General features: G+C 45.2%; 1 protein-coding gene across 5 annotated transcripts in view; it reads left to right on the top strand.

Annotated features, from left to right (window-relative positions):
- The window catches only part of TP53BP1 (tumor protein p53 binding protein 1), a 429,855-nt gene that overhangs the window by 54,961 nt on the left and 350,534 nt on the right, over positions 1-24,360 (top strand). The window contains exon 1 of one of the 5 annotated variants that reach the window (XM_069625151.1): positions 670-748. The exons of the other annotated variants lie outside the window; for them this stretch is intronic. The gene's annotated coding sequence lies outside the window, so the exon portion shown is untranslated. Of the gene's footprint in view, positions 1-669; positions 749-24,360 lie in introns of those variants that run through there. 5 annotated transcript variants of the gene reach the window in all.

Here is a 24,360-nt window from a genome sequence, read left to right as displayed (position 1 = left end):
TCTCTCCCGAACCTCACGCAGGTAGCCCCAGCCAACCCACCCTAAAACCGTCCTCCTACCATCCCAAACACAATCAAACATTAAATTCCCCTTTAAATCAGTTCTCTAAATTATGTTTTATTAGCTCCCTTTGATCGGTTAAACACCACCACCTACAGTCCCTGCACTGGTCCTTTTTTGTACCCTCTATATCCTTCCACGTTGAATAGAAGGAAATAATGTTTAAAATAAATGTAATTCTTCTCCCTCCCTCCATTTGGGGTCTTGCAGGAACTTTCACAGCATCTCAAACAAAATGCACATTTGTTTTTTTTGTTTTTTATTAATTATTAGGCTAACGTTACAACAAATTGATAAATTTACTTATTGTTGATGAATAATTTTTAACGTAACTTAATATTTAATACAATAAATGTCTCAGCCACCCATCCAGACTGGTAGCCAGAGACTTCCTGCTCAAGAAAATCACAAAGCTGACGTCAGACGCTGCGTGCGTGCGCGGCAGGGGCGAAGCAACGTGCCCAGAGTCACGTGGGGAGGAGTAGGCGGGGCGTTGCTATGGAGCGTTTCTCGGCTGGGAACTAGACACTAACTTCCGGGTTCACACTCGAGGCACGAGACAATCGACGTCTCACGTTACGTGCATGATGAGGAAGCAACGTGCCCGAAGTCACGTGGAGAAGAGTAGGCGGGGCGTTGCCATGGTCTGGTCCTCGGCTGGGAACTAGACTGCACCCTGGCAGAATAGGTCAGTGGAGCCGGGGCATTTCGGAGCATTACGCAGCGGGTTTCTAGGTGTATGGTTTCTCCGGGGAGGTGGCTGCCTTGTGGACCCAGATGGGGAGGGGGTGTCTGCCTGAGGTGCAGTGCAATGGATCCGGCTGCCTTGCTCTATATGCAGGATATGGGGCCAGGCATAGCAGCCTGGCTGTGCAGTGTGGCAGTGATGGGGTGCAAGGCCCCTGGGGGGCATGTGCGGCTTGGCATGTGGCTGGGGTTCAGTCGTGGCTCCACGGGAACGATGCATGCTTTGCTACTGTGGTTGGGTGGCATACAGTGGTCTCAGAGGGCTGCATGTGTGTAGCTACAGGAGATGATGTTACACTGCATTTGTGCATCACATGGGTGCTGCCTCTGGGTAGTCCAGAGGATGGGCTGCCTCGGATCCGGGCGTGGGTTTCAGCATGTGCAGTATGCATTGACACTCTCAGTTTAGAGTAATGATGTGTTATTTATATAGCGCCAAAGCACTTTACAGAGCACATATTTACATACAATATCACCCAACCGAAATTGGTACTCATTTATCTTCCTCGGAAAGATGAAAGGCTGAGTTGGCCTTGCCAGGATTCGAACCTGTGACCTGCAGATATATTCAGATCGTAACAGCGAGCGCTCAACCCGCTGAGCTATCTTACCGGCCTTGTAGATGTGGTGGCTCCCACAACCTGCACAAAAAAACGAAATCTCCCCACATCAGCAGTCGCCCCCCGTGTGTACAGTGATGCTCAACCTATATGTGAATCGGGAGAGGCACTTATTTGTATCTGGCATGGCTGAAACTGCAACCGGGGTGCAGTGATCAGTCGGAGCAGAGCCTCTTTTTCTTGTGTCAGCACCCGCAGGGGTGCTGAGGCCCTGAAGAAAGTGGTACAACAACCAAACCACTGAAACTGGTAGGCCTGTTAGACCTCCTGTAAATAAGGGACTACTCCAGGTCCGCAGGTTCAACGAGTGGAAGTATACCACTTGCTAGAGAGAAAAACACTTCCGAATTTACTACTTTGTATAATTTCATATGTGGAATTTTGAAGTATGGTTCCTAAACTCCAAAAAGTGTTTCCATTTTAATGAATTTTTTATATGCCAACCCAGAGAAAAAGAATAAAGAAAAGCATTTCAGCTGCAAGGCCTTGAGCACACTTTTTGTGGTTCAGCGTTGTAAGATCCACCTATAGTTGTGTTTTTTATGTGACAGAACTCTGACAAAACAGTTCTTTGCCTTTTGGATTTAGAGCAAGCCTCCTCTTATCTGTCCCCTAACCCTAGATAAGCGGCCCACCAGCGCTGTCTTGGGCCAGACACCACACGAGGGATTAGATAGAATGGTTGGAGGGCAAGCAGCTTTAAGTTACACATAAGGTAACTCCAAAAAGATAAAGAAATAGAACCAGTGACCTGTCGTTATTTGTGTGAAAAAATGTAGGTATACCGTCAGGTACACGACCCAGCATTGGTCCCCCAGTGTGTTTTTTGGTCTCATTATTGGTGGCATAGTATCGTCCTTATAGGTCTGGATAAGGAAGGGGTACTGAGTATTTTAGGCACACACTATTTTGAGAAACCCAACCTTGAGTCGTTTCTATCCCACTTATTGTGCGCACAGGTGTATAAGTAAGCTCAATCCACCAAAACACAAGTTAATTCTTTTTTACCCACCGAACTACGACTCACCCGTACTTCGGGATTATGGACTTTCACCCCCACTCAATCTAGCACTTGTAACAGACTCACTGACATATGATTCTGCTTGCCCAAAGATATCTTCTATGAGCGATATACAGCTAGTAGGATTTTTGTGACCAATATTGCTACTGCTTCGAGCTCAAAGGCTGTCAGCCCACAGTTACTCGAGCAGTTTTTTTACTTTTAGCAAAGACAACCTGTAAGAATCTGCATTGATAATACTGGGAGCCCTAGGATTGTATACCATATATTTCTACTGCATCAAGCTCCAAGGCTGTCAGCCCGCAGTCTCTGGAACAGTAGCTTAGTGTAAAGGGAAGTAATCTGTTACACCTGAAACTGAATGCCTAGGATTTTGTAACAAACAGTAACATATGGTACAGCCGCTCCGGGCTCAAAGGCTAATTGGCCCACAGACACTCTCTCTGTCAAAATCTTAAGCCAAAGAAACTCATTGTTGTAAACAGCACAATCCACTGGTGTGGATACAAATCCTATGGAGATGTAACTTAAATTGCTACTGTATGGAGCTCAAAGGCTTTTAGCCCACAGTCCCTCAACTGTGTTGATTAGACAACGCCAAATATGCCCCACGAAACAACGTTGGGTTAGACAAGCATCCTTCCTTGCTTAGAAGTTCAGACGGTAACTCCCACAGATACTTGTATGTCCGTTTCTCTGAGGCAATGTTTGTGTCGTTGTGTAGGTAGCCTCCTGGTTTTTCTATTGAGTATATCGCGTCAAGCCGCTAGCGCTCACCCTGAATTGGCAAATAGCTGTCAGTCCAGCAGGCAACGCACGTATCTTATAGAAATTGTTCTGCAGTTACTCTGCCAATGTCCTCCAGCCACAGAACACCAAACACTCACGACCCTCTCCGGCTCGCCCTGTCCTCAACCTTTTAAGATTGCATGAGCGCGTGATGGAAATTGAGAGAAGACTCTACAAGAACGGCTCCAACAGGGAAGATAAAAGGTCCTAAGTGTTGGTCCCGAACACCAAACGCTTGCTGCACTCTTCAACGTTCTCCATGACCGAGGGAGCTCTGCGTTTCCAGCGCTATTAACCTGCGATGAAGATCAATCCCTGCACGTATCCTGCTGTAAGGTTAGGTAGAGCAATCAACGTGTCTTGTCGCAGGACCTGCGCACTTCTGGTGCAATGCCCAGCGGAAACTTGAGAGGCACCCAACAGGCTCACCAGGCAGACTGCCTTCCTGTGTCGAAGAGGACACTCGTGTTTCACGGTTAAGAGAGACAGAAAGATGAGCAGAAAGGTACAATGACCACACAGGTGCTTCATACCGTGAATACGAGGGGCCGGGGCTATAAATATTAATGGTGAAAGAATCTATTAAGCGCAGCTACGACCCAAGGGTATCTTGGCGCTAAAAGAATCCAAGGTCTACAGAAGGTCAATCATAAAAAAAAGCCTAGTTTATCAACAAAAAAGAACAATCTTTAGTGTTTTCCTGATAGACAGGTGCTCAGAGGTTGCCCACATAGAAAGTGGAAGTGAGTTCCAGAGAGCCGAGGCTGCCACTGAAAAAGCCTGGCCACCAACTGCACACAAAGAAGCATGTAAAGAAAGGATATATGTATTTTGAGAAGGGGGTCAGTGTGAAGGCAAATGGCCTTCATTAGCAAGTGCTGTGTAGGAGAGAGAGGTGGAGGTTCTGTTTGGATGTCGGTAGGGTTACAGGTCGAGTATGTTAATGCCAACAGAAATTGAGGTGAAGCACGTTCAAGTTTGTTTATTTTTGAACCCTAGGGTGAACACATTTATGTTTGTGTACTGCTTCTGTAAGTTTGATGAGAATACAAATGTCATTTTTGGGGGCGGGGGACGGAAATATCAGAAACGACCCTCGCAAAAATCTATGTGCCCCCTAATTTGACCTAGTAAAATGCAAACCTTGCAAATACCTGTGTACCTGCATCCTGCATGTTATTTTCTAGGTGGACTACCTGGTGTATTCTACCATTAGGCATTTAAAAGGGTTACATGGCTGCTGAAGTCAAGCCTAAAGTCATCTGAATCCATGGCGGTCATTCTGCATTTAGCTAGTGTGCCAAAGAAGGGATGCTGAGAATGGACACCGTGTCATGACATGTGGTCAGCAGATGAGAGCGGGCGCTTATTTGATAGATGGCTGGGCCCTTGGTGTCTGAGAACATTCCACGTCTGTTTTCTGCCCTGCCTGCTATTTGGAGTTATGTTTCTGATCACTACTACTATAATCCTACTGTTATGCAGACGTTTGGAATTATTTAGCGAGGGAAAGAACACAGACCAACCTAAACAATCATAAACCTGTCAGAAATCTGGGATTGTGGAAAGACATGTATATAATAGGTCAACGATGGCTGCTGTAGACACGCTGCCCTTAAACTGCAGGAAAGGTGTGCAGATGTTCAGTAAACATTATATTTTCTTGGAAAACAAATTTACCGGCTAATAGTGCATTGTTGAGTTCGGACACTACACAATGGGCGCATTACAAAGGCTGGTTTTGGACATAGTGAACAAAGCAAAACGGATGCATGCAGTGTGGCATGGATGGATCCATGTCGGCGCAAGTTTTCGTATGCAGGGCACTATTTTAGATGCTTGCTAGCTCAGTTGTCGGGTCCCTTTTTTCTAGATCTAACCTTCTCACTTTTGAGGCGCCTTACGGATATCGTCGTAGTTGCTATTTACGTTATCATCTCGGGGTTACGACCACAAACTTGTTTTATGCAAAACTTTTATTAAGTACAAAAATATGTTAATTATCAGTCATTAAAACCACTGTATCAACAAAAAAAACAGTGAGTTTCAAATGCATAATGTACCAAAGTGTGCTGGGGTTAGTGAATGCACAGTACCATAAAATTACACATTGGCGCACTAATGTTGTCGTTCTAAACCAAATTTCACGAATCAACTAGATGACCAGGATGCAGAAACCATTAGTCTCCGTCTCTGAGGTTATACTTGGTCGCTAATGTCAATTATTGGCATTCTCCAAGAAAGTATCATCTGTTTGACGTGTGTATCAGCCATCAAACTGGGTACAGCTCGAACCGTCCTGTCCTCTTACTCCATCCACTCGGCCTTCATCAGGACCAATTCATTCGCGCACCAGCCAATGTGCCCCCTTGTTTTTATATTTTGTCATGTTATGTTGCTTCCACTCCCCAAGCCTTCATGGAATTAGCTTAATTACTGCATATTTAAAACGTGTAACTCCGAATTGAATGTGTCTCAGACCTCCCAGTTTTCCATTCACTCCTTGACTTAATTTGCAAACATTCTGGCAGCTGCTTCCCTAGCTGCTCTGCAGCGCAGCGAGCACTGGCAACAGAGAAATGGCAGAATACTTTGAGAGATGCAATAGAACAAATGGCAGACAGTAGAATGTATGTGTGCTTGGATAGCATATGCCAAAGAAGCTTTCTAGAATAATATTGATTAAAAAAAATAATTATATATATATATATATATATATATATATATATATATATATAGTGCATTTGCCAAAGCACTGTGTGTAGAAACTGTACATATAATTATACAAATACAAGGAGCCGTGGCAAGATCGAGGCAACTGACCGGGGGAGCATAGGCAAGGTTACTTTGAGGGACAGGCCAAATGAGATGGGTACAGGAAGAAGGGACACAGGTGGGGGTATTCTTGGAGAATTAGGAGAGGGTGCACTCGGCAGGACACACATACTGCGATGATATACTGAACTTAAGATTCAATGAGCGTGAGCTAAAAACCAGCTCTTGTGTTTTTTTGCCATTACCCAGTAGGCTGGAACTACGGGGGGGGAGTGGGGGGGGGCATGGAGCGAGGGGGGGCATGGAGCGAGTGCACCACGTGCTGCAAATCTAACTTCCACGTGAGATGCACCCTTACATTTTTGCCCATTTTGTATGGACCTTTACATTTAAATGTGTCCTAATTCTTCTTTGAATAAATTTGAAAATACTCCTTTAATGCCACACATGCGTGTTTGTAAGGGACCAGTTGGGCTGGGAGCCACAAGTAGTTCCTGTTAACTGTTTGTTTTAAGCTAACCAGGCTCTCCCCGGGTGGAAGCAGGAGCCAAATAGCTCCTGGCAATGTCGAACATTGGTGTGCATGATACCCTTTATCATGGAGCATGTTCAAAATAGCAGAGCTCGTCTTCAGAGGCAGAATTACCAACCTCTTTTTTTCATATTAAAAATCAAAGCTCGGGCTAGTCTGTCCTTGCAGATAGCATTCAGTCACGCCCTGTCCTTGGAAAGCAGTGGTCGTGGGAGGAAAAGGCACAACCCTACAGATGAGGGCAAACGATCAATTTTGCTCCGTTTAACAGGAAAATACTTAAAAAAAATAGGGGGTACGTGCAGTTCCAGTCTTAACAAAAAGTAGGAAATTAGGGACACCTTGGAGGCCGCCCTGGCTTTAACCATACAGCTTCACACGTTTGTATAAGGAGTTTAATGGGCCTTTTTTAAATATTAAGTTCATGGTAACATTGACAATGTTCATTTAATTAAACATTGCCCAAGATACATGCGTTTTTTGGCACTGGCCCGATGGGAAGAGTATACTGTTTCCAAACCAGGCCCTTTACAAAGCAACACTAGGTTTGAATATCAATGTAGTGTTTCTGCTGAGATACATGAATGTGGTGTACTGCGGGTAGCAATGTTTGGCTTGTCCATTGCATGGCACAGTGTTTCTGCTGAGATACATGAATGTGGTGTACTGCGGGTAGCAATGTTTGGCTTGTCCATTGCATGGCACAGTGTTTCTGCTGAGATACATGAATGTGGTGTACTGCGGGTAGCAATGTTTGGCTTGTCCATTGCATGGCACAGTGTTTCTGCTGAGATACATGAATGTGGTGTACTGCGGGTAGCAATGTTTGGCTTGTCCATTGCATGGCACAGTGTTTCTGCTGAGATACATGAATGTGGTGTACTGCGGGTAGCAATGTTTGGCTTGTCCATTGCATGGCACAGTGTTTCTGCTGAGATACATGAATGTGGTGTACTGCGGGTAGCAATGTTTGGCTTGTCCATTGCATGGCACAGTGTTTCTGCTGAGATACATGAATGTGGTGTACTGCGGGTAGCAATGTTTGGCTTGTCCATTGCATGGCACAGTGTTTCTGCTGAGATACATGAATGTGGTGTACTGCGGGTAGCAATGTTTGGCTTGTCCATTGCATGGCACAGTGTTTCTGCTGAGATACATGAATGTGGTGTACTGCGGGTAGCAATGTTTGGCTTGTCCATTGCATGGCACAGTGTTTCTGCTGAGATACATGAATGTGGTGTACTGCGGGTAGCAATGTTTGGCTTGTCCATTGCATGGCACAGCTCTTATTCCTGTGTAGCAGTGCTCTTGCTTACCTATCGCAGGCACTTGCAGCGTGACCCCATAAGGGTCATGGTTTGAATGTGTCTACTTTACTCCCCAACTTTATGTAAAATAAGTCTTCTTTAGATAATTTAATTTTGGGGTAGTAAAATATCGTGGACCACCACAGAAAGACCACAAATCCCATGAGTGAACCTTAATTTTAAAATCAACTCTGTTTACCATCATTATCATTAAACCATTGGGAGGCAGCGGAGGAAGGGGAGGCCAAACAGGGGATTCCTGTCTGGCCACAGGGGAGTGGTGGGGGCACTGGGTAAAACTGCCGTTTCATGTATAGTCCGAAATAGAATCTGAGACTACCGGTACACACCTGCCCCCGCACCCTTACACACTTTGAGGTGCCGGCCGAACTGTGGGCCGGAGGGGCAGGTGCAGTAGACCTAGATGTCCTGCCCGTGGTGTGGTTCTTCCTTTCAACCCCCCTGTACTCTCATCGACACGTCACCCCCAAGGGATTTCTTCTTGCACGCTCCCATGGAGCCGGACCAGGGTCTGTACTCAGTGCCCACTTGGGGCTCGGGTCTGGGGGGGGTACAAGAAAGCCCTATTGGATGTGCTGCAGTCCTGTTCGAAGGATACTTTTACGGCTGTCACTGGGCGCCCGCCGTGTGGTGATGCCATGTTTCTCCCACACACCCTTCATGCTCGGAGGAAGCTGTTGTCGGTGTCACCCTTTGCTCCTCCTTTATCCACGCTCATCAAGGAGGCACGACTACTAGTATACCCTAGCAATCCGGAGAGGAAGGGTGAGCGTATTGCTTTACTTCCAAGGGGACGTGCATATGTTCTTGTACATTCAAGTAGCTGCGATGCGACATATTGGCCCTCCATCCAACAAGACGGCAGACCAAGAGTGGAGGCATCGATGTGGGGCAAGGGGGTCAGCAGGAAGAGAAGAGGCTAGGGTCATCCTAATTTGTACAGGTATATGCTTTTAGAAAAATAGGGACAACACGATCAGTAGGATAGGAAGTGGCTATCAGGAAAGTACAAGGTGAATTGATAGCACCATCAGCAAGGTGGAAGCCTCACCAAAGATAGAAATGTGAACGTCAGCACGTGGAATTGTGAATGATGGTATGTGCCAAACTTAGATGGAATCGTGATTGTTAGCATGTGCCACACCTGGACAGAATTGGGAACATTAGCCTGAGTCACATCAAGACAGGATTATGAATGCCAGCAAGTGCCACACTTGGATGGAATTGTGAATGATAGCATGTGCTAAACTCAGACGGAATCGTGATTGTTAGCATGTGCCACACCTGGACAGAATCGTGAATGATAGCATGTGCCACACCTAGACGGAATCGTGAACATTAGCCTGAGTCACATCTAGATAGGATTATGAATGTCAGCAAGTGCCACACTTGGATGTAATCGTGAACATTAGCCTGAGTCACTCTAGATAGGATTATGACTGTTAGCATATGCCACACCTAGACGGAATCGTGAATGTCAACATGTGTCACACTTAGACGGAATCATGAACATTAGCCTGCGTCGCATCTAGATAGAAATGTGAATGTTAACATGTGCCACACCCAGTTAGAATTAGGAAGGCTAGCAAGTACCACATTTAGATAGAATTGTGAACATTAGCCTCCGCCTGACCCAGACAAAATTGTGAATGACAGCAAGCACCACACTTAGACAGAACTGAGAATGTTAGCATGTGCCACACTTAGATAAGATTGTGAACAATAGCCTGCGTCGCAACTAGATAGGATTGTGAATGTCGGCCAGTGCCACACCCAGATAGAATAGGGATTGTTAGCCAGTGCCACGTCTAGACTGCATTGGCAATACTATCGAGGCCAGATTTAGATAGAATTGTGAATACAAGCTTACATTGCATATAGACAGGATTTTCGAATGTGGGCCAGTGCCACATTTGGATACAGTTGTGAATATTGGTGGGCGTCATATATAGAATTGTGAATATTAGCCAGTACCGAATCTAGATAGAAATGCAGAGATATTCACGCCCCACATCTAGAAAGAAAGTAGACATTTAGCACATCACTTCTAGACAGCAATGCCAATAACCAACCCACTAACCATTTCACCCCCCTGCATATACCTCTCAAACTCTAACCAACCACTACCATACAGCACAACAAACCGCACAAACATCACTACACTGCAACAACAAAACAAACCACACATAGACTTGCACAACAGCACACGACGGCTACCGATCAGAAAGCACACCAAGCTCAGAAAATAGTGTTAACCGGGCTGAGGCTTCCAAGGGCACATCACTGCTCTCTTGCACTTTTCCCGCTCGTTCCCACTAACTCACCCGTCCTTCCCTTTTCAGAGCCGCCAGACCACCACGGGACCACTCCGTTGGTGATCGTGCACGGTACAAATATCCTTTAACATTGCTTACCAGTGATTGTTTTTTTAAATGTTCCATTGCGATTATATCATTACTGTTGAATGTTATCGTAGGTGTTTTATCTAGAAATTCAGTTTGAGCCTCTTTGGTTTGTTGTAACAGCCCAAGGCAAAGCTATGTTTGTAATAATGTAATTCTGACCAAATTCTGATTGATTAAAATGTGTCTTCTGTCATTGAGTGACTGTCACCATGCGGTCTCATTACTGCGGTTTTTGCCCTTTTATTCAAATGTCGTGTTCTTCCATCGATCTCTCTTCTCGGCAGATATTAGCTGTACTCCACCTGTTTTGATGCATTTCTTTCTGCCAACCAGTGGCTAGAACAATGTATTCATTTTAGCACAGTTTATTTTTCCAACTAGTGGGTAACTACTGCCTCTTCCTTTTGGGAATATTTCCCAGAGGTGCTCTTTCATTGGAGGCCCACTCTGTGGTTGACAGCCATGCCCATTAAGACTGTCTGTCTGTCTGTCTCTGTGTGTGGTATGATAAGGTGTCATTGTTTGTCCTTGATTGCATTTCATGAACACATGTGCCGTTCTCGGATTCTGGTGCGGCTTCTGTTACATTGAAGTTGTTTATCCGAAACAGCCGGAAAAGCGGCACAACACTATTAGCCTCCTAATGTTAGTTACCTGATTAGCATTGATGTTTCTCATTCCTCGCTTGGCCTTCAGTGCACATTGTATTTTATGTGGGTCATTTGCTGCGCTTGTGGTCTTATTTTTATGTGGGGGTCACTGTTCTGGGCTCCTCCATCTTTGTCCAGAGATGGGTAAGCGACATCCCAGGGTGCTCTAAAGAGCAATGATGGTAGAGCAGCTCTCCATCTTCTCGTGAATTGGAATGTCTTTGCTTCATAGCGTTTCAGAGCGCCCACATATTTTAGGAAACCTAGCAATTGCGTTTAAATGTTTACCCCTGATTATCTGTTTTTCTTATTCATAGATGCAAGGCATGAAAGAAGTGTTGCATAGAAAACCTGTGGAGTTGCATAGAAAATCGCTAAGTAAATCGACACTTGTGTAGCACAGCTAGCTATTTAAATTACCCTGTGTTCAGTTTAGTTTAGTTTATTATTTATAGAGCGCGCCAGACCCTGGGGCATCACGGCGCACAAGACAAGAATATGCTCAGCTTAGTTACAGGTACATGGTAAGTAGGAACATCAGACAATTTACAGTAGGTAGATATATACAAGGCAGGATCTAATTCCTGAAACAAAGTTTTACATGTGGAGGTATTCTTGAGAGGAATATAAAATAATAATAATATACACAGTGATAAAATACAGCTACCCGGAACATTCCATTGCATAAAGAAAGAGGCGGATACACATAGCCTGGTGATGAGGTGCAAGTCGAACTTCAGGTTAGTTCGTCAGCGGATACAAGCAAGTCAGGGTAGTTAGGTGTCATTAGCTCTCATCCAATTGGTCAAGTTATGTCTAAATTTCACAAAAGGCTGGGGTTCTCTAATGCCATGGGGTAATGAGTTCCACAGCTGCGCAGCCTTGACTGGGAAACTATGTCCTCCTATGGTAGCGAGTTTGAATCGCGGGACTTGTAAGCAGTTTGCGTTTGCTGTTCTTGTGGGTCTGGTCGAGGTTCCTAGATGTAGCCTGTCCTTGAGGTAGGGTGGTGCTTTGTTGTTGAGGCACTTGTGGGTAAGGGAGGCAATTTTGAGTTGAATTTTATCAGACGTAGATAGCCATTTGTAATCTCTTCTTACCGAGGATATATGCTCATTTCTGTTAATCTTGAGAGCTGCTCTCAAGGCATTATTCTGGAGGACCTGGATTTTATGTATGGTCTGTTTATTGGCCCCAATGTATAGTCAATTACAATAATCCAATTTGGAAAGTATAAGGGCTCTGGCAAGCGTGAGGCAGCTGTCTGTAGAGAGGAATTGTTTGCTGGCTCTGATGAGTTTGCATGTGTATGCAGTAGCTGAGGCTAGAGAGTTAACTTGTTTAGCAAAGTTCAAGGTGGCATCTAGGTAAAAACCTAGGGTCTTCACTTCCTTAGCTACTTTTATGTTGTTCCCATCGAAAATGAAATTGCCATAGTCAGGGCTGAGTTTGGATATGTATGTCAGGGTGCCTAGAATAATGAGCTCAGTTTTGTCATTGTTCAGGCATAAACTGTGTGTGGTCATCCATGCCTGAACGATGCTGTAAATTTTATTCACTAGGGCTAGATCCTTGACGTAGTCTCCTGAAAGCGGAAGGAGGATCTGGGTATCGTCTGCGTAATTGGTGTAGGCGATACCCAGATGATCCATTTCGTCAAAAAGTGGCTTTGTGAATACATTGTAGAGGGTAGGTGACACAGAAGATCCTTGAGGTACACCACAAGTTATAGGGATCGGGTCTGCCAAGGCTGATGGAGAGAAGACTCTCATAGTTCGGTTACTTAAGAAGGACTTGATCCATATTATGGCCTCTTTAGAGAAGTGGGCTGCAGAGTCTAGGTGGCTGCATAATACTGTATGGTCAACTAAATCAAATGCAGCTGAGAGGTCTAGCAGGAGGAGTAGGGCTGCTTGGCCATTGTCTCTGCATTGATCTATTTGGGCCTTAAGATCGATAAGGGCTGTCTCAGTCCCGTGTTGTGGGCGGAATCTGGATTGGCGGGTTCCGAGTAGGTGGTTGGTTTCAAGGAAGTTTTGTATTTGCATGTATGCCACTTTGTCGAGAATTTTTAAGAGAAAGGGCACGGTCGTGATGGGCCTGAAGTTAGTGGGAATGGCTGGGTCAAGGGTTTGCTTCTTTAAAAGTGTCAGTACCCAACACTCTTTAAGTTATTTGGTACAGTCCCTGTGGTAAAGGATGAATTGATGAGTTTAGTTATGAATGGCGATAATTCTCTCGCAGCATCCTTAATCAGTTGGGCAGGGCATTGGTCACCTTTACAGTCGGACGGTTTAAGTCCCAAAATAACCTTTTCTACCTCAATGGTCGATACCTTGGAGAAGCAGAAACGCGATTCTTGTTTGGGATTTGGTGGTGGTGCTATAGTCTGCGGGATATGAGGCGTTAGAGATGCTTTTTTGAGGGCAATTTTAGTTTGTAGGTTGGCTACTTTGTTGGTTAGGGCAGACTGTATGCTAGAGCACCATTTTATATCTTTGGTGCAGTTTTCTTGGGGAGCAATAGGTGTTTCCAGTTCTTTCAGAATGCTGAATAATTCTCTGACACTAGATTTGAGATATTCTAGTATTGTACGTTTCCTGTTTGGCTAGTAGGATGTCTTTCTTGTATTGGGATGATGCCTTGGCGAGGTTACGTTTGTTTTCGGCTGAAGGAGAGAGTCTCCAAATAGTTTCAAGTTTTCTTTTTATTAGCCTTAGATTTTTTAGATGAGGAGTGAACCATGAGTTAAGGTGTTTTTTAGGTTTACTCTTCCGTAGTTTAAGTGGCGCTATGTGGTCAAGGGCTGTATTGATAGTTTCATTAAATTGTTCAACTAGCCCATTAGGATCCATATTGACTGGGAGCGAGTTAAGTTGTGGTAGTATAATGGGCAACAGTTTTTCCTCTGTCATACGTTTTTTGTTCCTCGTGGGCATAGGAGGGGCAAGTGAGGTCTGGGCCGTGGCATAGTTCGTTGCTACTGTAAATAATAGTAGATGGTGGTCAGTCCAGATCTGGGGTACAGTATCTGTGATGGTTGCTTCCCAGTTGTGTTCCGCTATCCAGTCAAGGATTCGACCTTTGTTATGAGTGGGGAGGTTGACTTTCTGGGAGAATCCCAGTTCGTTTAGGATCAAGGCAGTAGCTGTTGACTGGATATCCTTAATGTCATTATAGCCTAGGTTGAAGTCGCCTAGCACTATTGTTTGGGAGGTGTTTTTTAAGTTAATGGACAGGGTTGTAGAGAGATCCTCAGCGAAGGTTCCAATAGGACCTGGAGGTCTATAGATAAGGAAGAGGTTTAATGTTTGGGAGCTAGCTGTGGCAATTTTGACCGTGAGGCATTCACAAGATTTCATAATAGGGGTTGCGCTAATTCTCATGTCTAGACTGCTCTTAGCTATGATTGCTAGACCCCCACCACGCGAGGTGTGTCTGTCTGCTCGTAGGATGGTATAATTGTCAGGAACTGCTAATGATAGGGCAGAGCCTGCCGCATCATGAAGCCAAGATTCTGAGATAGCCAGGAAATCGAGGTTGTCTGCGAGAATGATATCTGAGATCTCTGTTGCGTGTGCGACTAGACCACAGCTCGCCCTGCATTCTTCTCTTGCTCTCAGTGCTCTCTCCACTCTATTTTCTCTGTTCACTGCAAGTTCAAAGGGCTAATGGAGAGTGCAGTAATTGTCTCCTACAATCTTAAAAGTACCCAAGGCTTTTGTGGGAGTGCCATGCAAGAAAAGGTCTTCATTTTTCTAATAATTGCAAACCAGTTTCTATTCATTCAGCTACATTGTACAGGCACTCATCTCACTAATGTCTTCAGCAGAACACAAAAATGCTGTATTACTGCTAATTTTATGTCTTGAGTACAAATAACTTCTGGTGACATTGAGAATATTAGTACCACATTGCTAAGCAAATTGGTTTGTTTGCTAAAAAAAGAAAATGTTAATTAGCAAATTTTGCTAATACATTTTTTAAAATGAATTAATACCCTGAGCTGTATGAAAGATTTAAAATGGTATATATATATATATATACAGGTAGCCCACAATCTGCTGTTATATCCCACAGTTTACTTAGTGTTCCCTGCACCCATTACCAAATTACAGTTGCAAGGATGCAGAGTATTGCAAGAAGAGTTTTATTTGTAAGCAATAGTTGATGTATGGTTCGTTTGGAAATATATCAACAAAAGTAAGGGGAACAATCTATAAATGTTGAATACATCTTTGAAAGATGGTCAAGTGGGCCCTCCGAGCTTGTTCCTAGCACTGTGGGGTGTTCCAGTACATAAAGAGTCTGAAATCTAATCTTAACTTGCCTTTGTCCTTCCAGAAATGCCCTATTCTATCAAAAGAAGCCCAACATTAATGACCAAACCTACTCTTGAGTCATTAAGCATCTAACCCCATGCTTCCAAAATATGTTCCCAAATCTTTAAAAGTTCACAAATATAACCTGTCGCTGCCCGACCCTAGTCTGCAAACAAAATAAATACAAAAGCTGTTTCCCTGTGTAATCCCCTGCAGTGTTTACCATTGTTTTAACAGAGTAAATTACTTTGTTGTAATTTACTTCGACAACATTAGTTTGTGGGGAAGTAATTTTTGTATGTTTACTGAGGGGAGGTGGTGCTAGCAGGGGGTAAGATGGGGACCACCACTACTAATAAAAATAGGGAAAAGGGCAATGGTGTTGAAGTAATGTTTCTTTGGCAATACAAGGTAGAACCCCATGGAGGGAGTTTTCACAATTCAGACCTCTCCCTGGACTCTTGGCTCTTCTAGCATTGTCCAGAACTTTTCCACAGTCTCCCAATTTCTTCTCAACACTCCATTTTCTTACAGGGCAGAGATCCGAATTTGTACTCTCCACTAGCCATTGGCTAGCGATAATTGACTCTTGACAAGTAGGACATGCTGTGCTGTGTTCATGGTAGAATTGAGGTTGTGAGTGACTTTTTATGGCTGGCTAGTAGCTTGAAATAATTACTGATGTCGAAGGGTACTCGCCCTTCCCCTGTCTTGGGTTTGGGTTGGTGGCTCCTGTTGCTCCAAATTTAGACCTGCTTGTCCATTTCAAATGGGGCAAGGATCACAGCGGACCCCTCCTCATTTAGTGTCTGGAGCAAAAAGCCTCTTACCTGGGCCACTTTTTCCTGACCCTGGGCATTCCCTTCTTCCCCTGCCTTTGGGTTTGGATTGGTGCCTTTCTTACAAGCTCGCCAACCAAGGGCAGAGCTGCCTGCTCCTATGCAGGCAGACTTGGGCTGTCTTGTGACTGACCCAGTCCTCAGATCTTTGATCATATACATTCTGTATCGTATAGAGTGTCTCTGCCTAGCTCTGGCAGATACTGGCAGGTAGGCCGTCTTGTCCATGCCGTGGTCTCCCAATTTCCCCGGTGTACAGCGTGTAGCATGCCTGCTCGACCTGGATTGCACCACTGACTGGCAACTTCCAGCCAATTGTATACATGGGGTGCTGGGTGGCGTTTGTAAGCCAGTCCAATATTGTTTTTTTCCATGGGCAGGCTGCTTTGGGTTCCCTGATTGGCCACTTCTTAATCATTTTTTTTAACTGGCTCTTGATACCATTCTGTGGCTTCGCATATGCACTCTTATCTTGGAATTCCCCATGTGTGTAGTCGCAGTTCCGTGGTGCTCCGCCGCTGCGAGTGTTCACTGTGCGAACTGGTGCAGCTTTCTAGCATGTAGGTTATGCCAAGCAGTGGCCTTCCTAATTTGCTGGGCTGTGTATGGGGTCTGTTGATTTTCGGGTGGGTAGCGCACTGCATGTTTGGGAATTGCACCTTTTGGAGGAACCTTTTCAAAAACTGCTGCTCCCCTTTTTAATTCTATTCACAGTTCTGTTAGGGCAAGGTCTGACCGCCACCGTTTTCTGAGGGACTATCAACATGGTGCCCAGTTTTGCCCACTATGAGAATAGTTATACGTGAGAGAATAATAGCTGCCTTCCTTGTGTGATCAGGTTGTCTGAGCTGAAAGGGAATGACCCAATGCACTTTAGTCAAGCCGGCTTACTTACCTGCTCTAAGCTGTAGCTGGATTATTGCAGTACAAACAGATTTACACCGTGTCTAGTTTCAAATGTTGACGCAACGTTAAGTTGATGTTTTCGTGCAACAACACCCTTGAAATTCTGCAAGTCTTGCAAGCAATGGAACCTTAATTCTGTGCCCTCCTCATTGTTGAGCAGTACACTCTTAAGATGTTTTTGTCAGGGGAACAATGTTCTCCAAATAACAAAAAATCAGTGGACAGATTTCTAACAAAAGGCGAATTTGCACCGTGTTGTGCCCCACCTGAATGAAATTTGAGGCAAATCTGTCCAACTGGTTTAGACTGTGTGCCTGGTTAATGACTGCACATTTCCCCTATGGGAAAAGAATGCAAAAAGTTAAAACACGCTTCCCCTCTTCACCCCACCAAGTTATAACTTTTAAAACCTTTGAACATCTTTGCACTGAACTTTCCATTTATTGGGCTTGGGTCAGGGGACATCTATGGAAAACCCCATACGGATGCGTCAAACAAGTCAAAAGTTATTAGCAATAGCATTTTCAAAGTGTCTCTTATGGAACACCTTTCCGAAAGTTGCATTACTATTAATGGCCTCCCTTGGGTACATTTTCAATGACTTGAATTTAGGCGTTTTTCCCTGCATTCACTTTTTGGATATGTCCTTTTATATAATTCATTGGTACGTGTTATACCTTGAGAATCCCAAGCATAATTCAACGTGTTCTCCAATACGGTATTACCACGCGTAATTGTCCCATCAGAATGTACGGTGATATTTCATGAATGAATACTATTGCATAGTTATCTTCTACCAATCCTATTGTCCACTGGTTTGACATATTATTCAGTGTGTGACAAACCACCACCGTTTGTTTCAAATTAGTAATAAAATGTCTCCAAAACGTCTGGGCATTGTGAAGGCATCTTGGAGTAAGACACAGACAACAGATTCTGAATTAAAAATAAAACTTTAACAACTTAAGTCAGGATTGACAAAGACATATCTTGCCCCATACTATGGTTGGATTTCCCTACGGAAATAAAGTTAAAGAGTTCAAATTGGGCATCTGCCTGTGTCCAAAACCTTTAGTTGCCCTGACAACTAATCTATACAATGTGTAGGCATGTCAGCAGTTCGGAGCTCTGTCCAGCTCTCAGCTACCTGTCTGCTCCCTTCCTCAAGTATAATACCGCTCGAACAAAAAGTCTCAGGATTGCCCTCATTTCAGAATGATATAGTTTTATCCAATACTCAGGGTTCTGTTGCCCAAGTTTCAAATAACACATTCCAAACACAGAAGTATCCTGAGACTCTGTCCTCAAGTCAATAAGCGGCTGGTTAAGCCTCAGGGTTCGCTTCCCTCAAGACTTACTTTCAATTTCACAATAGTATTTTCAGTCTTCTTAAATATCTGCACTGGACTTGCGCTCCCCCTTTACGTGATTGGTCTTTGTACAAAATATCTTGACTGATAGTTGCAGTTCATTCAGCTTTCAGAGTATATTTTATTATGTGCAATTTTTCCCACTTTGTTCTTTAATATGGCTCTCTTTGGTTCATTGTTAAAGTTCACTTTCAAATTTCCTTTCACCTTGAAGTTTCCACACATAGTGAGATTACTTGTATTGTTAAAGATCCGTTCGCTTTAAAGTTCAGTGTGTACTGGTTTCACTTAAATTCAAAGTTCTGTTCGCTTGAATGTTATTGGTTTCACCTAAATTTCAAAATATTCACTTGAAGGTTCAGCACATATGGATTTTACTTGTATTAAAGTTTCATTGATTTCGGAGTTTGGCACATGGTAGTTTTATTTGAATTTTAAAGCTCCATTCACTTGTAATCTTCAAAGGTAACAGTTCTGCATAATAAGTTTTCCTTAAGTTCGGAATTCAATAAGTGTGAAGATATATTTGTTAAAGTTTTCACTCAAGTCATCCCTTTGTTTCATATCTGTGTAGATTTGCCTTTTATAACGTGCCCAGCACTTGGAGACTTTTGAAGACGTGCTTCCTTATACATGCAACCACTCCACTACAAAGTATTCTCATTTGTTCAATAGTTAACAATGATTCAGTTCGGAGACCTTCGAAAACGTGTTTTATCACGCACGTGACCACTCTGATACAAAGTAATCCTCTGCGTAAATTCAAACACTTGCATACTGGGTTTCCTTTTTCACTAAGCTCTTGCCAGTAACAGTGCCTCAATCCCCATGGGCTGCTAGCGCGCTATATAAATTTAAATAAATAGGAACTCGCCTGTTGTCTTTACAGGTTTTCCAGCAGTGCAGATCGCTCGGCCTTCTGTTCTCCACCTCCTGCCCCTCAGGCACTCATATATCAGCTTCTGTCCACAGAACGAGCCTGTGAACACCAGAAAAAGGGACTGCCTCTCTCTCGTGGCTCCCGTCCCAGTGTTCGGTCGGTTCCACAGAGCCCCAGCTCCCGAGCCACACTTCCATGAACCGTCAGCATGCTTCACACACACACACTACTCCCTGCTGCTTCTCTTGGCCTCTGCTAATGCTTCAACACCACCGCCCCTCCTGACATTGTTTGATTGGGGTTCCTTTTATACACCTGCAGCCCTATAACAGGCTTCAGGTGCAAATATGCAGTTAGCCCTGCCTGGCCCTCATCAAGGGGACATGCCTGACTTCTACAACTCTCAACAGACTCTTCTTTGTCCCAGTACCAGAGTGGTAAAAGCACCTAGTCTTCATTACTCCTGGTTGCCTCTTCTTCGTCCCAGTACTCTCAGTGGTCATATATGAGGAAGTCGGGGGAGTTGACTTGCAATAACCCGTGAAGGCGGAGAAAGGGTTGGGTTGGTCATTAGTAGGGAAAGGGGGATATCATGTCTCTCCTAAGGGCTTCCAAGTCGCCAAGGATCATCCACCCAGGTGATTCTCCCTTATCCACCCCCAGGGTCAGGATCCAAAAGCGATGGCCTTTCCCTGGCCACCTTCGCAGAGGACCCATGGGGGATATTAGTGAGAATACCCTCCGGTTTCCCACAGCATCCTTTTCAGTTTAATGATACAGAGGAAAGATTTTAACAGGTTGTTCAACTTACTCAAGTATTCTCTTCCCACCACAACCTAAAATACCATACAACCTTCCACCAAGAACACAATGGGGCATCGACACAAAGCATTCACCTGTATTCTTACACACAGTCTTTCTAACTCTGCCACCGTTGAAGAACTTTCCCGATCTTCACACAACCAACCTGACAAAACACACTTGGAACAGCAGAGGCTGCAATGCGCAACACTGCCAGGATACTCTACAGAAAAGAATAAAACTCAAGGCCAGAATTATTTGGGGCTGGGGATTGAGCCTCATCCTGGTACTGTGTGATCATACCCTTTGCTGAAAGGAAGGAACATTCCTGCTATCTCGGAATGAGGTAGGCTGATCGAAGCAAAAGCAACTCCCGATATTTGTAATTTTTGACCAATTTCTTTTGCGCCTGGTTGCCCACGGGACCTGTGCCAGCTGATGCTCAACTGCAATCATAGAAACCCTTGCAACATACAGCTTTACTCAGAAATATATCAACCTACTTGGAACTGATGTTTCCTTTTATGGCCCTGCTAGAGATGGAGGTACACATTTCATCCTCCCATTGGAATTGATCACAGGCCTTATCCTCGTTCTCTGAGTCAAACATTTGGCTCATGACCTATAGGTCATATTTATCTTTAGCTGCAACTGTAATGGGGAGGTGTCCTAAACGTGACTGATTAAGCACAGCTTTATTTTACCCACAAGCCTTTTGTGTTTTCTTAAATTATTTTTGTTTTTGTTCTCATTCCTAGTGCTATTCGTTTGCTACATGTGTTCATCATGCAGTCTTTTCAGACATACCAGACACACGACTTTCACTTCCTTAAGCGCAACCTGCACACCCGTGGCACCCTCTCCTCAGCGCGGGCACAGAAGACATTCTACCCACAGATGCCACCTGCTGAACACGCAATCCTGTCCATCCTCTCTTCTTCTCCCCTGGTAACTCCACTTCCCTCCCTTACCCCCTCACTCCCACTAATCAGCAATCATCCACACTCTTTCCCTCATGCTCTTCTCCCAACCCTCCCCTTTTTCTCCCCCCTCCCTCTTCCTACCCCACGAATGGTCCCCCTTCCCCTCCTGCAGCATCTCCCTCCATAAGCCTGCCCCACTCTCCACGACATTGCCCCCTTCACCCTCTCTCTTGCATCCTCTTCAATGCCAGATCAGTCATCAGAAACAAACGCATGATTTTTTACCTTATCTCCGACAAAAACCTGACATCATCTTCATCACTGAAACCTGGTTTTCTGGCAAATTCTTCCCGTCTGCACACTAGGCCTTCCCCCGAGGCTACTCCCTGATCACCCACAACAGAGCCAGGTGGAATAGCTATCTTCCACAAACCTCTCCTCGCACGTCGAGAAACAGCCCTGCAGTGATGACTGCAAATCCCTACTAGTCAAATTCCATCTGTCTCCCACAGCTTCCTCCTCCTTTACAGACACCCTGGCTATAATAGAACCTTCGCAGATTCTCTGAGTAACACTGTAGCAGCCTTCTTGATCTCGCACCTGATTCTTACCGTCATTGGTGATCTAAACATTGGGGTCGAAACCTCCTCCAGCCCCATGACCCGTCATCTCCTTGACAACCTGGAAGCCCTCAGCATAACTCAACTCATATTGGGTCCTTTACACATTGCTCGTCACACTTTAGATGTAGTGTTCAGCTCTTCCAATCTGCTCTCATCCCCTCTCACCCACCCCCTCATCTGGACTGATCACTCGGCTGTCTTCTTCTCAGCTTAAACCCCCTCCACCCTCCACTTGACAATTTCTCCAGGATCCAGTTCTGGAATAACATAACCATCTGCCCAGATTTATCCTCCACCCTACTCTCCGTCCTTCTGAATCTCCAGGGATGAATCCTCTCCCCAGACCATCATTAAGCCCCCCAAAACCCCTTTCCCACCAATGTCATTGGCCGACCAACCTTCTGCCCAAAACAAAGCCACTTTTGCTAGACAGACCGGAGCCTACTGATTCGAAATCGGGAAAGCCAAGCATGCCTTCTACACCCCCCGCATCGCCAATGCAAACAAACCCCGTAAAGAACTCCACAAGATCATCTGAGTTCAAGACCCTTTCTGCTTTTCCTCTCTATCTCCTGTTTCCGAAGGACTGTGGAATACCCTTTCTGACCATTACTTCCAACATAGCCATCGAAAGGAACCTGGCCATCCATGCTAAACTATCGCCCTCTTCAGCTCCGTCGACTACCGCTTCCACTACCCCTGACCCCTACCCTCTTCCGTTCCTTCTTTGCAATCTCCCATTAGGAGTTTTCAATGCTTCTCTCCAATAGCTGCCCCTCAGGATCCCAGGAAAACTCTTGCCCTCGGCCCTCCTCAAAAACATTCTCTCCTCCACCAGTGCAGGCACCCTCGCCAGATAAATGATCAACTACTCACTAACAGCTGGAATCTTCCCTACAGCATATAAAACCTCTCGCGTCAAACCACTACTAAAAGGCTCTTTCTTGTTTCCCCCCCCCCCCCCATCCAATTACTGCCCGTCTCTAAATATCACTTCATAGCCAAACTACTAGATCGTACAGCATACTCTCAGCTCAGTCTCTTCGCTGAATCTCACAGCCTTCTTGGCCCTGCCCAGTCTGGCTTCAGATCCCTACATGGAACTGAATCCTCCCTTGTCGCTATCTGAGACGACCTGAAAAGAACAGCAGACTCCGAGGGTTGTGTCGCACTCGTCCTCCTCAACCTCTCAGCAGCCTTTGAAACGATCAACCAGTCGATACTCACGAACAGACATGGACCTAAGCATCAGGGCCTCTGCCCTCAGATGTATCTCCTCTTTCCACTCCCACCGCTCGCAAATAATCTTTATCCATCCGTCAAAAACCTAGGATGCACTTTTAGCTTGTACTTGACACTCTCGCGTCTCCAGATCATGCACCTTCCACCTCTGCATCCTCAAGCAGGTCTTTCTATATCTCTCCTACCCCATAGTCTACGCAATCATGGCCATCATCCTCTCGCGCCTACACTACTCCAACTCCCTCTACCTGGGCGCACCTGCATACCAACTCCGAAAGCTCAGACGGATCCAAAACTCCACAGCAAGGCTGCTGCTGGCACTCTCCCCCCCAGAGAACACATCTCCCCTACACTCAGGATACTTCACTGGCTGCCCATCAGCCAACAGTTTTTTTTCAAAGCCATGTAAGTTACACACTGCACAAACCACATCAAAAGGCCCTGAATTCAGCCAAAACAAGCTCACATGCTACCACCCCTCCCGAATCCTCAGATCAGGTTCTGAACCCCTTCCGGTAGTGACGCCCCTTCACGTTCTCCAGACTAGGACGTGTCTGTTTTTCTGTCATTGCGCCCACCTTCTGGAACTCCCACACCCTCACACTGCGTCTCATAGAGGATCACCTGACCTTTAGGAAGCCTGTTCCCCCTCCCTGCTCCCACTCCCTCGCCACCCACAGACTAGCTTCAGCCAGCAGTCACCTCCTCCCCACACACTCCCTCCCACATGTCCCTCTCAGCGACCTACCTTGACTCTCCATTGTCCCCTGTTCCACTGCCAACCCTGCCTGGTGCGCCGCCAACCCATACGTAGGACTCGGGGGCGGGGGGGGTCTTCCAGTAACTTGCACGTGTTAAAATACTGACAGTGGCTGGGTGTTGCACTTGCATGGGCTCGGAGGGTGGGCACAACTTTGCACATAAAATGCACCTTAGAACAACACTGGGTTTCCTGGGAGGACGACAATCGGGCCCTCCGGACCCCTCTTTTGTAGTGGCCACTGTATGTAATTCTAAATCAAATGAGGCAGGCCAGAATGTTTGCACTGGAAGGAACTTGGGATGGCAATTTATCACTTTAAGATCCTCTCGCAGGGTGAGTATTATGTATGGATCTATGAGATTATTGCGGCAAACGAAAATGCTGCCTTTTTTTTTTTTTAACCCTTTACACCACATATATATGAGGAGGTAGACCCTCCTGCAGCCCCCCCCCCCCCATATTAATATTATACTCTACACCCCTCACATATATATGTGGTGTAAGGGGGGTTAAAAACAAAAGTCGGCATTTTCGGCCGTCGCAATTCCCAGGTCGACATTTTTGTACGATTCCTTATGTATTCATTTAGCACTTGGATCGATCGTGAAACGTAGCACTGCTTTTTGTACATAGATTGAATCCAGGATGTAGACATTATTGTTTGTACACCTAACCCATTTTTTTCACTTGCACACTGCACCTTCGTTACTTTGCGCAAGGCACCGGCTCATTCCACGCACCCGGCACTCTCATATAACACTACG

The sequence above is a fragment of the Ambystoma mexicanum genome, chromosome 11 (genome assembly GCF_040938575.1).
Source record: "Ambystoma mexicanum isolate Mex_15411 chromosome 11, UKY_AmexF1_1, whole genome shotgun sequence".
Taxonomy (NCBI): domain Eukaryota; kingdom Metazoa; phylum Chordata; class Amphibia; order Caudata; family Ambystomatidae; genus Ambystoma; species Ambystoma mexicanum.
Note: the sequence above shows the minus strand (reverse complement) of the source record. Positions and strands in the feature narration are given on the sequence as shown.